We start from the raw sequence: 15,117 nt of genomic DNA on the forward strand, positions 1-15,117 counted from the left end.
TGGTAATGTAAAACCACCTTATTTAAAAGACGCTTATTATCTTGTAATATCATCAAGGATTATTAGGTATCTTATTTTAGTCAACTGAATTTTTAAACAAGTTCCACCAAGTAGCCACCGTAGTGGGTGATTAATTTTGAATGGAAGACATCTTGGAGACATAGAAAGCTTCTTTACTTGGTTGATGACACATTGTAAAGTACCGCTGTATGACAGTTATAGATACTACAGGTGGCCTCCCAAAGATTTTAATCGGGAATGCAATTTAAGATGTAACTTAAATTTTGACCATAAAAATAATTGGGACGTATTGACTACATTGATATAAAATAATGATTGCAGAAGTTTTGTAAAGTGATAGCAGGTTTGCTGTTCATATCAGACAATTTATCAGAGACAGGTAATGGAGAGGCACCTGTCATGATTTCTGAGGTCAACTGTCATGTAGTTTCCCATTAATAGGATTAATTGTTGTCAGTTATTGAGTAGCAATAATGATCAATTATTTATTTATAGCCAAAACATCTTTTTTATTCACATAAAGTTTTCTACTGTTCTTTTTTTCCTCAGTTATATGCACACATTTATAAAGTAAGAATGTTTTTGTTATCCCCCCCCCCTTTTTTTTTATCTTCCACTAAATTTCTACATAAGAAAATGCCTGTACTAAGTCAGGAATATGACAGTTGTTGTCCATTTGTTTGATGTGTCTGAGCTTTTGATTTTGCCATTTGATTAGGTACTTTTGGTTTTGAATTTTCCTTAAACTTCAGTTGTTTATTTTATTTTACCTTTTCCATACTTGGCAAAAGTTTCTGTCAATGACATATATAACTTACAAAAACTTCAAATACTAAAATACAATAAATACATGACTAGGAATAAAACGAATTGTTATCATAGCTAGGATGTCATATGTGTAGAATGCACACATTGGTACTTGGATGTCATGTGTGAATTTTGATATGATACACTAGGTTTAAAGATAGCTTGGAATTTGCCAGGTATAAGTTTCAGACAACTTAAGTAATCCATCGTTGATGACTAACTAAAGTCTTGTTCAGTAAACCACATATTAAAATAAGAAGATATGGTGTGATTGCTGACAAGACAACTCTCTACCGTGCAGAAACCATATAATATAGAAGATAACAACTTAAGGTCACTGTACAACCTTCAGCAATGAGCACTATCCATACCACATAGTAAGCATACATGAATTCTCAATGAAATTTATAATGACATCACATAAGTAATTAATACTTTTAAATTTTCAGATGCATTAGATTTGGTAATGAATGGTGATGTTAAACCAACGGTGATTCAATTGTAAAGCAGCGTCACAATAGTAAGATTTTGTTTTAATTCACTCTAAGGTTAAGAATGTGTTTTATGAATGTATATCTTTATAATATCTTTATAAAACCTACATACATGTTTTATGAATAAATTTCATTCATTGTTTAGTATTTGTACATGCATTAAAAAAGAATCGTGAAGCTACGTAACGAAACAGAAAGCATTGATGTATTAAATCTATGTTGACCAAAGAAATAGATCAATGAACAGATAGCATGATTTTTTGATAGCTTTATAGAAGATCGTACAATGGTGGTATTGTACAATGATAGTGATCACACAAGTTTGATCATTTATTGATATCCATTCAAATACCACCCATTCATTGCATACTTTATAACTTAATCACAGATAAGTCGAGTAGACGACATATTGAATACTTTTGTCAAACACATATTTTGCATGAAATTTTCGATAAAGGATGATAGTTGTATCATTAATATACTGTACAATCGATTGTCTCTATTGATAGGTAACAGATAATCCCGTCATAAGTGGTTAATAACCATGTACATAGATAGTCACTCGTGAAGCAGCGCTGGCCAGGTATTTTACATTTAAAATTATGCTTGGGTTTTACATTTCAGGGGTATGATATATTTTATGTATTCAGAAATATAGATAGTCTTTTTTTGGGGTTTCTTTAGGAAGGACGAAAAAATTAACGGAAAAAAAATATCACTCAATATCGACCAAAATATGAAGTTATTATTAATGTCTCAAAATATGAAGATTGCTATATCATGAGTTATTTTTCAAAAATAATTAATCATATCATGTCGTGCAGTTATCTTTGGTGTTTATAAATTTAAGATAAGAAAACAAGTGTTATGTCCACACTGATTCAGAAATGGTGACATTCATGTTTTGGATCGTGGTGTCCACTTCTTCACAGATATCACCATTTATCCTTTAATCCCATCAGATAGCTGATCTTAATAGTGCAGACATCATTTAAATGCAGGTGACAATATTGATATTTGCTGCAAGTCATTCAAACGACCTGTCTTTGTTATATAATCGTTAGATTAACTTCAATGATAAAAGGCATAAAAGTTCTCGATTTAATTCATTGTTAATTAAAAGACTTTGGCGATATTTGAAATTGATTCAACAGTTGAATAACTGAAAAAAATCTGATGAAATATTTTCCCCATGATGTATTTTGATTGTCTGAACTTGTTTTACTGCAAGGTATCAGTAGAGTTAGGTGCACAGAGATTTTGAATAAATTTGTGTCAACCAATTGCACTTTCTTAGCATATATATAAAAAAAAGATTAAAGAAGAATTGATTTAAGAAAACCAGTTGTTAACAGAGATCACCATTAACTTCTAATGGTCCTATAAAAACCACCTTACTTGAAAAAAAATCCTATATCTTAATGGAAAAAACAAAGAATTTGATAATGATTTTGTTGAGACAGATCTCAGCCTACATAGTTATTTACAGTAATATAATCCAGTATTTATACTGACATTTTAATAACTTTCTTTTATATAAATAATCAGATATTGGTAATTTTTATTATTTTAGCCAGACAAATTCATATAAAATGCCTAATTCTAATGCTCACTAAAAGCCTAGTCTTGTATTTTTATTTCACTGCTAGATCTAACGTTTGAAAGAGGTTACTGATAAAATTGCTGAGTTGTCTGTTCTTATTGATTCTTTGGTAAAATATGATGGAAGTTATAAGAAACAAAAGATGTAATTCAAAGAAGAGGAAAAGATTAATATTTTACATAGAAGCTTTGTAATGTAAACATTTAATGTAGAATTTTCCTTGTAAAAACATTTTGTTATAAAGTTTAAATTCTTTCTTTTATTCATTGTAAGAAGGAAGAAATGTATTGATACAGTATTTCATTTGCGGTTTCTTGCATTAAATTGTCAGTATTGTTTAATCCCTGGAAGCAATTTCGCAATAAATTGCTATTATTATTTCATAAAGAATTAAATATTTAGTTCTAGATATTAACTTTAACTGAAGCTTAATACACTATTGTGTAGATGTGTGTTTTTCAGTTTAAAATATTTCTTAAATATTTAATATTTTTATCTTGGTTGAATGATATTTTTACAGTTGGCTTTTGTTTTTAAAATTTGATATTGGTGGGTTCACACATTAATACCGGCATATATAAGCTGATTAAGTATGATTCAACTACGCAATTGTCAATTAATAAAGTATTACACCCATGTCCTTTTTTCCATCCTTTTGAAAATCAAGCAGTTGTGCAGATAATTTTCATATTGCCTACTAATTTTTTTTCATAAGTTTCTACAGTCTTTTGGACGACCTACTTTTCATGCTTTCATTGCCCCTTCAATTTGACAGTACCCGTAACCAACACATCTTTTTTTGTTTAACTCTGGTTGCCTAACATAAAGCCACCTTTGTGGTTTGTAATAGCTAGCAAGTGTGACAGTTATGAGCTTAAACTGTGGCTGGCTGAAACCAAAGACATGAGTATTTGGTATTTGTTGGTTCTATAACAAGTATGCTTCATTGAGGAATCATGATCGAAATTGTTACGTAAACTTGGGAACTAACCCAGGTTCTAAAATAGACTTCTTCTATTTGTGAAGAACAGATTGTCATGCAAAACGATTTGATTTTAGCACTCAGCAAATATTTTTACTTGTACTCAAAGACTGCTTTGATTTTCTCTCAGTTTCAGCATCGATTTAGGTATTGATGTTTCTCAATGGTCTAGTAAACTAGTTATAAATATTGTTACATATTCATTCAGAAAGCTCTTAACCATTGTGTAGTAACAATAGCGGTACATAGAGAGCCAAGTACACGTAATTGAAATAACTTGACAAGTAATTGATCAGTAATATTACATACTCACCAGTTTTAGGAGGTGCAGAAAAAACAACATAACCTTCTAAAGTCCTGAGTCAACTATAGCAGATCTTAAGCCATGAGAAATATAACAAATATGTGGAAATATTGTCAGGTTTATCTTTAATATCTAAACTTAGTTTAGGATCATTTAGGAAACTGTTTATCAATAATTAATGCTTAAAGGACCAATCCATGTTCTTTTGTGCTGCGATCAGAATAGTTTCAATGTATCAAGTGTATGTAAGCTTAGTAACAATTGTCGGCAACAGAGCTGAAAAGTTTAAATACAAGGAGAATTGAAGTTCTAGTGATGCATTAAAATGGTTGTGTCAGATTTCATAGTACTGACTTGCTGGGAAACAATAAAGTCTGATAACCTCCGTACTGATTTCAATCTACTATTGAGTCTCGCCGTCAATAGTCATTTACCATTAATTATGTTTTAAAGGGATAATACAAAATAGTTAAATAAATTATTTTTAACTTTATCAAAAATAGTTATCATATAACTTAAGCTTAAATTAATGAGCTTTGATTCATATGTATAGATATATGAACCTATGTTATGAATTGCTTCATTATCACACTTGAAATTTCCTAAGACACCATTCTTTATGTCTTCTCTTTAACATTTTATTTACTTCTAAAGCTATCTTAGGTCAGATAGAATTCAATTATTTTGTTAAAGTTTGTTACCGGAACTTCAAAATAATAGAAATATTGTAATTTATTGTAATAATTTATAACTGCTTTTTATCCAGAAGAGATTTAAAAATACTGTTGTGAGTATTTTGTTTACAAATTGATTAAAACATTTTTCTATTTATCAATTTGTAACATAATTCAATCTAAGCTGGAGATGCAAGTATATTGAATACCTGAACATCCATCCTTGACTTTGATATTGAAGGAGGTTTATAAAAGTCACTGTCCTCAGCGGAGGTTCTAAAAGACCCTGTGGCTATTGAAAGTTATGGCTGAATAAATTTTCTATATTACTATTTTGTTTTTATTTGCATTAGGATGGATTGATTTGTGTTTAATGCACCTTTCAGCATACTATTGGCTATTTGGTGGCAGCTAGATTTTCTTGGTGGACGAAGCCAGGGTGCAAAGAGAGAACCACTGACCTAGTGTAAGAAAACTGGCAATGTTAGTTGTTTAAGATTGGAATCAAACCTGACATGGTAAACTTCTTACTTTCTAATCTGAAAGGCAATTCTAATTTCATAATGCCTTGTTTAATTCCTGATATGTTAAAATCATAAATTCATATAGCTTTGAGCATTGTCATTAAGTTGAAAAAATGAAACATTTGTTTTATTTTCTTGCAGTACTGCACAGATGTGCATTATGCTAATAATAAGTTACATCCTGATGTGTAAAGTTCTCCTACAAAGAAGATTTCATTGATGAAATTTGATGAGTCAAAAAAAAAATGGAAACAGTATAGTATAAATTATAAGTTTCCCATGCCCTTCTAAACTTGTTACATTTTCTTGTCGTGATTTGTCAACAAATTGAGGCTTTGAACCTGGGTTATTTAATAGAAAAATTGAAACAAGTATCATGTTTTTATATGGACCAAAAAATTGAATGAGTTAATATATTACACAATAGATTTGATAACATGAATAATGTCATTTGCTACGTGTAATTTTAGTGTAAAGCTCACATGTTCACACAAGATACATCGACATGTGAACTGTTGTACCTTTAAACATTTTAATCTCCTCTTTAATATATAGCTTTTCAATTTCTTCAGTTAATTTTATACTTTTGAAATCTTAAATTCTTCACATTAGCATAACAGAAAAACGTCAAGATGTGTTCTTAACAATGAGGTGTTTTTAAATAAATTTACTGGGCTTGAGTGTGAAATAAGCAATTATTCAAGTGATCTGCTCTTTGAGTGGATTAGCAAAACACTTTTTCAAAATTATAAACTTAAAAGAGATAGTTTTGTAAAAAGAAATTTAAATGATAGAATGCAATGTTTAGGTAGGTAAGAGTATACATAGGATTATTTACCCTGGGAAAATCTCAAATTCAAATCTTACTTTCTGAAGTTAAAGTTATTTAATAGATTGCTCAATTGCACAGATTTACAAATTAACCTTTTAACTCAGATTTCATGGAAAGGTGATTTTTAACAATTGCATTAAAAAGGAAAATAAAATTAAGTGAAAAATGTAGAAATATCATAATGGGTCCGTAATCTTTGCAATATGATGACTTTGGTGTGTCTTTCAGTTTCTTACAATGTTGTGCCGGAGTGTCAGAGCTTTAAAAATTATAAAGACAACCATTTAACTCCAATTTGAAGAGATAGATAATATTTTATAGGATGAAGAAGAACACAAAAATTTCATTTCTTTTTATTGCCTAATAATTGAATAGAAAATATGATATTTCCATATTTTCTATATATGATTTTGTTCCCACGCTCTGAAATATAGAGGGTTATCATATTTAAAATTGAATTTAATAGTTGAAAGATGTACACCTTAAGCACATTCTTTTTTATCACATTAGCTAGAAGCAACAACAGACTTTTCTCAGACTATTAAATATTTTTTTGGTTATCTATTGAATAATTGTTTTAAATCGAATCAACTAGCACTTGCTCTTTCATCATCCTTGTAATAAAATTGGCAGATGAATAAATCTTATCTATTTTTAACATTCTTTTTGCTGGGAAAAATTACTGGAGGAAGTTCTTTACTATAAAATAGAAGATGTGGTATGATTGCCAATGAGACAACTCTCCACAAAAGACCAAAAAGACACAGAAATTAACAACTATAGGTCACAGTACAGCCTTCAACAATGAGCAAAGCCCATACCACATAGCCATGCCCAAAAATGACAATGTAAAACAATTCAATTACTACTAGGTTTTATAGTTCCAGGATTTGCTCTTTTTGTTACTAATATAAATATACCGTATAGCGGGTTATTTTCGCACGTGTAAAATTTCGCGATTTTCATTGAATAAGGTTTACAAAATATTTTGGCGTTTATTATTTTGGCGGATTCAATGTTTTTATCTATACCTTTGCATGTGCATATGCACTTTTAAATTGGTGGAATTTATTTTGGCGATTTTGTTCTATCCGCAAAAATAAGCGAAAATTTACACCCTGCGAAAAATAATCCTGCTATACGTTAATAACCAATGAGACAACTTTCCACCAGAGACCAAACAACCTTAATGTTAACAAATTTAGGTCACTCTACAGCCTTCAATAATGAGTAAAACAAACACTGTATAGCAAGCTATAAAAAGCCTGGTAATGAAAAATGTGGAACAATTTAACCAAGAAAAATAATGGCCTGATTATGTACGAAAACAAAAATTCAATTATTTGCAACAACCACTGAATTGAGAACACACCCCTGGGACAGTGGTGTTAAAGTACAACATAATGATGATTTGAGTATTCATTAACATTTACTATAGCTTTTAGAAAATTTCACACCGAATATGAATTAAAAAGATGATATTTAACTTATGTTTTCAGAGCAGTGGTGCAATGTTTTTGAATTTAAATAGTTTTAAATTACACCAGGAGGAGTTCAAAAATCAAAACCTTTTATTATTGCTCTGTAAATAAAGTTAATGTAGTATCCGTATAAAATGTAATACCAAATTAATTCGCAAAGTTTGCTAAAAAAAAATATGGGAGTTCAAGGTGAAGTTATAGAAACTTAAACTTATTCTCCATTTTATGCTGGATACTGTTCATCTGTTGAAATTTGTGTAATATGAATAACAAAGATATGGAGTATATGTCAATTAGACAGAAACCTATTAACATAAAGAATGAAAAGACATCTTAGAGGTCAACATGAAGGTCCCAACAATAGACAAGTATCTATATTGGATGTCAAGCCATCAATTGCTTATACTCTAGTCAAGAAGTTACTTGCTTAAACTGAAGTGGTAATTATTTCATGCAAATTCAGTATGAGAAATAATTAACAATTAATACGATATGTTGGTTCTGCAAGGAAGGTTGACTGCAGGAATAAAAGGTTAGAAATTTCTACTGTCATTGAAAACAATAGTATACTAAATGGCATGCAAGGATTTTGCCTAGCAAAAGGCCTCCTAAAAGAGTTGTTGCAAGAATAATTTAAGTTAATTGGGCGCCTCTCACTTCTCATTTTGGAGACAACAGTTTTAATATTTGAACTTGATCAAAAGATAAAATTGAGAATGGAAATGGGGAATGTGTCAAAGAAACTGTTTATTTACATATCCTGCTCAGCTAAACGAATGCCTCACTCAAGCAAGAAAGAGTTATACTTCTGGAACAGAAGAAGTCCAGATGACCATACTTCTATACCCCAAATAAGTAGTGAATCAATTGACAAAAAAATAACAAAGATTTTCAATTACAACATATATTTTAAAAGATAGAAAAAACAAAAACACAACAAACAATATTTACATAAGTCAACTACCACCAATGAGGTTCCTGACAAACAAGCTAGGAATTTTTTACCAAAAAATTAAAGACATACTTATTTCCTTGAGGTATATGATATAAAGGAAAGAGAGAGTTTGATATTGACAGTGTTATTTCCCCCACCCAACACAGTGTTTGGATATTCCCCAAGGGAGGTAATAATCTTCCTCAACCAATATTTCACTCATTACCTCAACAATAGACACATTTAAAAGATTCAAGGGTTGGAAAGTTTGTAGCTCTTAGAGGTTTACAGTTGCTGAACATTGATTATTTACTGCATTTGTGGATTTCAAATCATTACCCAAAACAAGCATTTGGATACTATGAACAAATTATCTTCCCTTTTCTTTTCCTGAAAGATGTCTAGTAAAATAGAATAAGAATAGGTTTTAAAGATCTAAGAACAATATGTTTGAGAAGCCTCTTTAAAACATGAGAACATAGCTTCTAGCAAACCTTATCAATATTTTGTGTTTTGTCATAAAAGTGATTTGATACATATCATCCATATTCTGATATGACAGATGAAGCCCTTGAATTATTATGGTGACAATACTGTCATCATTAATGCAAGTTTAATTATTTTGAAGCATATCTTGTCTCAGTTCTTTGCATTAATAGAAAATTTGAAGTGATTTCTAAATTTAGTGCACTTGAAGTTATTCTGTGAGGAGCGTAAGATGATGTGCAGTAAATGATATTAATTTCTTAAATGTTTTTGACATGCTATTAATCCAGTGCAAGTTTGCCAAACAAACAATATATGGCAATACATCTTTGTCATTTTAGAATTTTTTGGACCAGATGTGGCACATTTGCAGTATGATAGAGGAGTAATAATGTTAAAACTGCTATAAATACCATCTATTTGTACATGGTGTTTATAACTGGTGGAATGAACACATCCATCTTTTGACGTACTCCTTCATACAACCTGCTACTGACCCCAATGAAAAAAAATTGATCTCCGTAATATGGTATCAATCATAAAAATATATCATTACTTGTCGTTTCAATATTTATGACCAAATGTTACCTTACAGTAAACAATCCATGACACATAACACTGTTGACAGCTTATGCTGGCTTACATTTGTCATATTTTTATACATAGCAATTTCTTTTCAGGAATTTTTTTCTTTCTTTTTGAAAGAGAGATTGATGGAGTAGTTTCCCTTTTAATCAACATCACATTCAAGATTGTTTTTACAGAAGGTATATTATTTTGGAGTAGATACATTAAGTTTGATCATGAATAAATGACAATGTATTAAGTTGAAGTAATAGAAAAGGCTGCATTTTAGGTAGATATAAGAAGACGGGGTATGAGTGCCAATAAGACAACTCTCCATCCAAGTCACAATTTGGAGAAGTAAACAATTATAGATCAAAGTGTGGTCTTCAACATGGAGCCTGGGCTCATACCAAACAGTAAGCTATTAAAGGCAATGCTAGTAAAGTTCCAAGACAATCTTAATGTAGTTTTAAGTTTAAAAAAAGTAAATTTTCTCCATTATTTTATGACGACATACAGGTTTAATTTGAACATAAAATATAACATTTAAAACATTGGAGATGGGTGTAGATTAAAACTTCATTAAGTACATGGATTAAGATTCTATGATAATCAAACAATCAACAATTTACTTCAAAACAGATTTGAAGTATATAGTTTATAAGATTTGTAAATTAGAAAATAAATTCATATTTTTGATTATTAAAAGTAGATTTTGTTATGAAAGAATCAAGATTAAAAAAAAGTGAAAATTTATTTTCTAAGATAAGAATTTTAACAGGCTGATACAGCTTCTAAATTATGTTTTTTTTCTCAATTAATGCATGATAGTCTGTGATTGTTATGTAATATAGTTATCTGTTGCTGATAAATTTTAAAGTTATGTCCCTTTATAACTGATAAAAGTCTCAGAAATTGGATATAAATCAGCTGTTGTCTCAGCCATAGGATTTTCTTGGAATGATTTGATGCTAGCTTAGAAAGCCCATATTTCTTTTTAGTTTACACCTTATTTTAATCCAAACGAGTACCTTTATTCTATGGTCCTAGCTTTGCCATGAGTAGTTATTTACCAGGTACCACATGTACTGGAAAATTAGTTTTTTAGGCAAAAGGTTTTAAACCCAGTATTATGAAGAAGGAACAAGAGATTGAAGAGAAGACCCAGCAATTTGCTGGAAAGACATATTTTTTTTTTTAGGTTTACTGTTGGGGGATTATTGAAGGTTTTTTGCCAATTTTTTGATTTTTCTGATGTATGCAATGGTCTAGATGTGGAAGACAAAAAACTTTTATGTACCTATCTACCAGTTATATCTATTGTTTTGAAATATCTAGGTTTGAGGGCTAGAAGAAGGTTAATCCAGAAAAGCGCTAAGGATGCAAACATGTACATGTATTATTGTTATTAAACAAAAAAGGAAGATGTGGTATGATAACTAACCACAATAGATCAATTTACAAAATAATTAACAACCATAGATCACTACAGCCTTAACAATGAGCAAAGCCCATACTGTAAAGTCAGCTATAAAAGGCCACAAAATTACAAATGTAAAACAATTCAATCGAGAAAACTAAACACCCCATGTTTTATGCTTATTCAAGGTCTATCTGGTTTTGTGTTTTTTCTCTGTTTCCAACATGTTGGTTTTGAAGAAGTAATGGTTTCCAGTTCTCTCAGATACATTGTTTTTTTTCTATAATCTTAGAAATAATACATTGAAACAAGTTTTCAATTCAATCATACAGAACTTCTTTTCCTACATTAAATGCACCAATATGATACTTGTTGCACTTTGGAGTACAAGTGACATCATGCCACAAAGATTTATGAATTATATCTTGCTTATGAAACCAATAAAACGTACATTTTTACTCTTGCTAAATATTATTATGTCACCTGGCACACGAAAACAGTGATGTAACTTTAATGCTGTAGGCATGAACATCAAATAAAGAATATCCAAACCAATAGCAATTTACTCTAGAAGTTGTAATTTTCAATTGCTTGTAAATTGTTTCTAGTGATACTAGTGGAGTACAGTAAAATCTGACACAAAATAGTTTCTCGCCGCTTGTTTTTCACGCTGAAGTGCAATCTCGATTTAAACATAGAAATCCAAGTTACTGAGTGACTGTGTACAGTCAAACCTTTGTATAAAGGTCTTTCTCAGGGGTAAAATGTATATAAAAAGTATTCTAATATGACGTGCTTCTTTCGCTTTGTAAACAACACCGTGATAAAATTCTCCATATATCTATACTTAGCGCAGACTCAGAGATATACATAATAATGGCTGTTACAATTTACTTCCCACGTAAATCCACATGTATTGGAACCTATTTGTAAACCATTTGCCCATTTTTTTTTAACTTGCAGTTAAAAAAGACAAAATAACTTATTCTAATTCGGATGCATAATAAAAAGAAGTAATGCACAAGAGTTCGGAGAAATCAACAAAATAGAAATAAAATAAAATTCCGCGAAAGTCTTTTAATGTTTTTGACGCATTTAAATCATTTCAAAACATGACGTCATACAAATGAAAACGCTACAGTTGAACGTTTTCTGAAAAGTAAACTATCGAAATTCGTATAATATTGTATTAAAATTGATTTGTAAGGTAGGTTTTGTTTTATTTTCTATTCTATTCCATTTTTCGCATATTTACTGATTTCAGCAAGTCAACATGGCGGCTCCTTAGTTACAAAATGGTAACTTTGGATTTGACGGTAGCTTACGAGAAAAACATGTAAATTAAAAATGGCAAATGTTGGGTTTGTGAATTTAAAGAATTAAACAGATTTTTTTTTCTAGCGGTTATTCACTAAACAATCCACGCAAGCTACAGATTTTATGAATATTTGAGCTTTATCGAACCGGGAGTAAAAAAAGAACAGCCACACACACAGCATACCTACCATCGCTTCAGTTTTTTAATGACCGTATTTGTCCTATTAGAATCGAAATAATTAATGGAAGCCATAGATTGTTGGAAATTTACACATGGCCTGGGCCGTGATATTCGTTAATTTTATCCCTCGCTAACGCTCAGGATAAAATTCGAATATCACGGCCCAGGCCATGTGTAAATTTCCAACAATCTATGGCTTCCATGAATTATTTCTTAATTAGATGCATACAACATGTCTGCATTCATATAAGGACTGTTATTGATTTTTTTTATGGAGCAGACATGCTGGATAGATCCAAACATACAGATACTGGGGTAGATCCCATACAGTGGCATAATGAGTCTTTTAATGCACTTTGTAGGTATAAATATCTACTTTTTTTTAACCTTAATAAGTCAATAGTCAGTATTGGCATATTGGCTTTACAGTTCACAATAACTCAGGTTTTCATTGAGCTGAATTTTCAAACACCAATTATATTGAATTAATGAAGTAAGCATAATTCTTATATAAAACCACTTAATAACCATGATAACTGTATGGAGATGTAATTAACAGTGTGATGTTTTGCCAGCAAAATTGTGTCATTAGGACATATATTTCTATTTCAATGAGTTCCTAGCTATTATGTGACCTACTTTCATGCTGTCTTGTTTTTAGGCTTTGGTTTGCCAGTTCTCAACAAAATAAAGGTCATTATATATTTTTGTCGAAGATGACTGTCTTGTTTTTATAATTATTGTTTTGTAAAGTGATGTGTTTAGGGAAGTCTCATCAGCAACATCACACAACTGCAGACACTTAATTGTCTGTTGTAAAGTTTGCACTCAAGTACAGTTCTTAGTACAAGCTAAATGACTTGTAGTCATGCAATTCTGATTGGGTCTGAATCTATCTATAATGGAGTTGTTCAAGCATCTCACTAGAGAAATAGTAAATATGTCCATGTTTCACCGACTTTTGTAAGTTTTGTGTTTTGATACTTAGAATAGCATAAAGTCATACTTTTGTGAGATTTGATTTAGTGGTGGAGCAGAGGAATAGCCTGATACTAAAAAGAACAAATACAGTACTCTCAATATTTTCAGTTTTGTAATCTCATAAAGACATTTTTCCACAAAGTTGTACTAGTTCAGTAAGGGCTATTTTTGGACCTTTATATCAAGTTCATTATTTCAAGAGGAAAAGAGTCTCAACTTGATGCATATATGTGTTAAAAATTGAAACAAGACACTTTGTGATGAGTTTTTATGCCCCATTTACAGCATTATGTTTCTGGTCTGTGCGTTCGTCTGTTCGTCAGTCTGTCTCGCTTCAGGTTAAAGTTTTTGGTCAAGGTAGTTTTTTATGAAGTTGAAGTCCAATCAACTTTAAACATGTTCCCTATGATATGATCTTTCAAATTTAATGTCAAATTAGAGATTTTATCACATTTTCACGGTCCACTGAACATAGAATATGATATTGTGGATGGGGCATCCGTGTACTTGGGACACATTCTTGTTCTTAGAAAGTTTTGTTGATTACACCGCAATTAAGTAAAACATTGAAATTTTAGTGAAAGTTCGCAAAGTCTCCCAAATTCAGCTTAGGAAACATTATGAGCGCAGACTATTCAATGTTTAATATATTAATGTCAGATTGTTCATTTGTAACAACAACATAAAGTTAAGTATATTTTTTGTCGAGGCATGTTCTGTATGTTTCTGGACCCAAAAACTTATTGAAATTTGCATGTTTTTATTGAATTGGGTGGAAAATTAAGATTTAGGTTAATTATTAAGTCATAAAAAGAACACTGATATGTAAATTATCATACCATTATACCTATTTACTGTCAAGTCATTGTCTAAGCTGGTAAACATTGTGATAATTGCCATTTAATCCCAATTTGAAAATTACACCAGAAATAGGGGCAAAATTGCAACCTTTTTGAATATATTCCTTTGTTTAAAAATTGTTGGGATTCTCTGTCACATGCAGTGCATTGTGCAGCATATGCATTTCAAACTGACATACCTATGGAAATAAAAAATACTTTATGGACGGCGGAAAACAATGCCTAAGATATTTTCTAAATAAAACATGTTTTATTTCATCATTGTATAATTGTTTAGTTTGACGAAATAAGGTTTAACTGTAATTATGTTGCTTTACTCATTTCAATTTAAAATAAATTATTGATATGTTCCAGGCGAGAAGATGCAGCTAACGAGATTTAGGAATGGAATAAGTGAGTATTTTGGTTTATTGCTTCAATACTGTCTGCAGTAAAAAACTGACCAAGTAGAAAGATAATGATGTTAATAATACATGTAAGGCAATAAAATGAGCATGAGATCTAACTAGATTTCCACGAATCCTCCACGGCACTTGATTACTACACCTAATTGTTAACAAGATCTAATGTAGATATTGATATTCATTCTCTTCACCAATCGTTGTTTACATGCACTTCTTGAAGCAATCAGTCATGTGAATGATTATAT

The 15,117-nt window shown here is 30.6% G+C and overlaps 2 protein-coding genes and 1 long non-coding RNA gene across 20 annotated transcripts in view; 1 reads left to right on the forward strand and 2 right to left on the reverse strand.

The window, feature by feature from the left end:
• Window positions 1-15,117, reverse strand: part of LOC139514377 (exportin-1-like) — a 667,034-nt gene that overhangs the window by 228,417 nt on the left and 423,500 nt on the right. The window lies entirely within an intron of this gene.
• Window positions 1-15,117, forward strand: part of LOC139516916 (uncharacterized) — a 116,687-nt gene that overhangs the window by 38,160 nt on the left and 63,410 nt on the right. For 7 of the 11 annotated variants that reach the window (XR_011663046.1, XR_011663054.1, XR_011663050.1 and 4 more), the window contains 5 exons: window positions 1,278-1,348; window positions 1,832-1,905; window positions 5,272-5,403; window positions 9,823-9,909; window positions 14,823-14,861. This is a non-coding gene — a long non-coding RNA (uncharacterized lncRNA). Of the gene's footprint in view, window positions 1-1,277; window positions 1,349-1,831; window positions 1,906-5,238; window positions 5,404-9,822; window positions 9,910-10,817; window positions 11,922-12,848; window positions 12,990-14,822; window positions 14,862-15,117 lie in introns of all 11 variants that reach the window. The other 4 variants (XR_011663052.1, XR_011663056.1, XR_011663055.1 and 1 more) reach the window with 4 other exon arrangements.
• The window catches only part of LOC139516915 (delta-like protein 1), an 82,578-nt gene that overhangs the window by 24,073 nt on the left and 43,388 nt on the right, over window positions 1-15,117 (reverse strand). The window contains exon 1 of one of the 8 annotated variants that reach the window (XM_071307355.1): window positions 4,221-4,272. The exons of the other annotated variants lie outside the window; for them this stretch is intronic. The gene's annotated coding sequence lies outside the window, so the exon portion shown is untranslated. Of the gene's footprint in view, window positions 1-4,220; window positions 4,273-15,117 lie in introns of those variants that run through there. 8 annotated transcript variants of the gene reach the window in all.

Source organism: Mytilus edulis, chromosome 3 (assembly GCF_963676685.1).
Source record: "Mytilus edulis chromosome 3, xbMytEdul2.2, whole genome shotgun sequence".
NCBI classification, from domain to species: domain Eukaryota; kingdom Metazoa; phylum Mollusca; class Bivalvia; order Mytilida; family Mytilidae; genus Mytilus; species Mytilus edulis.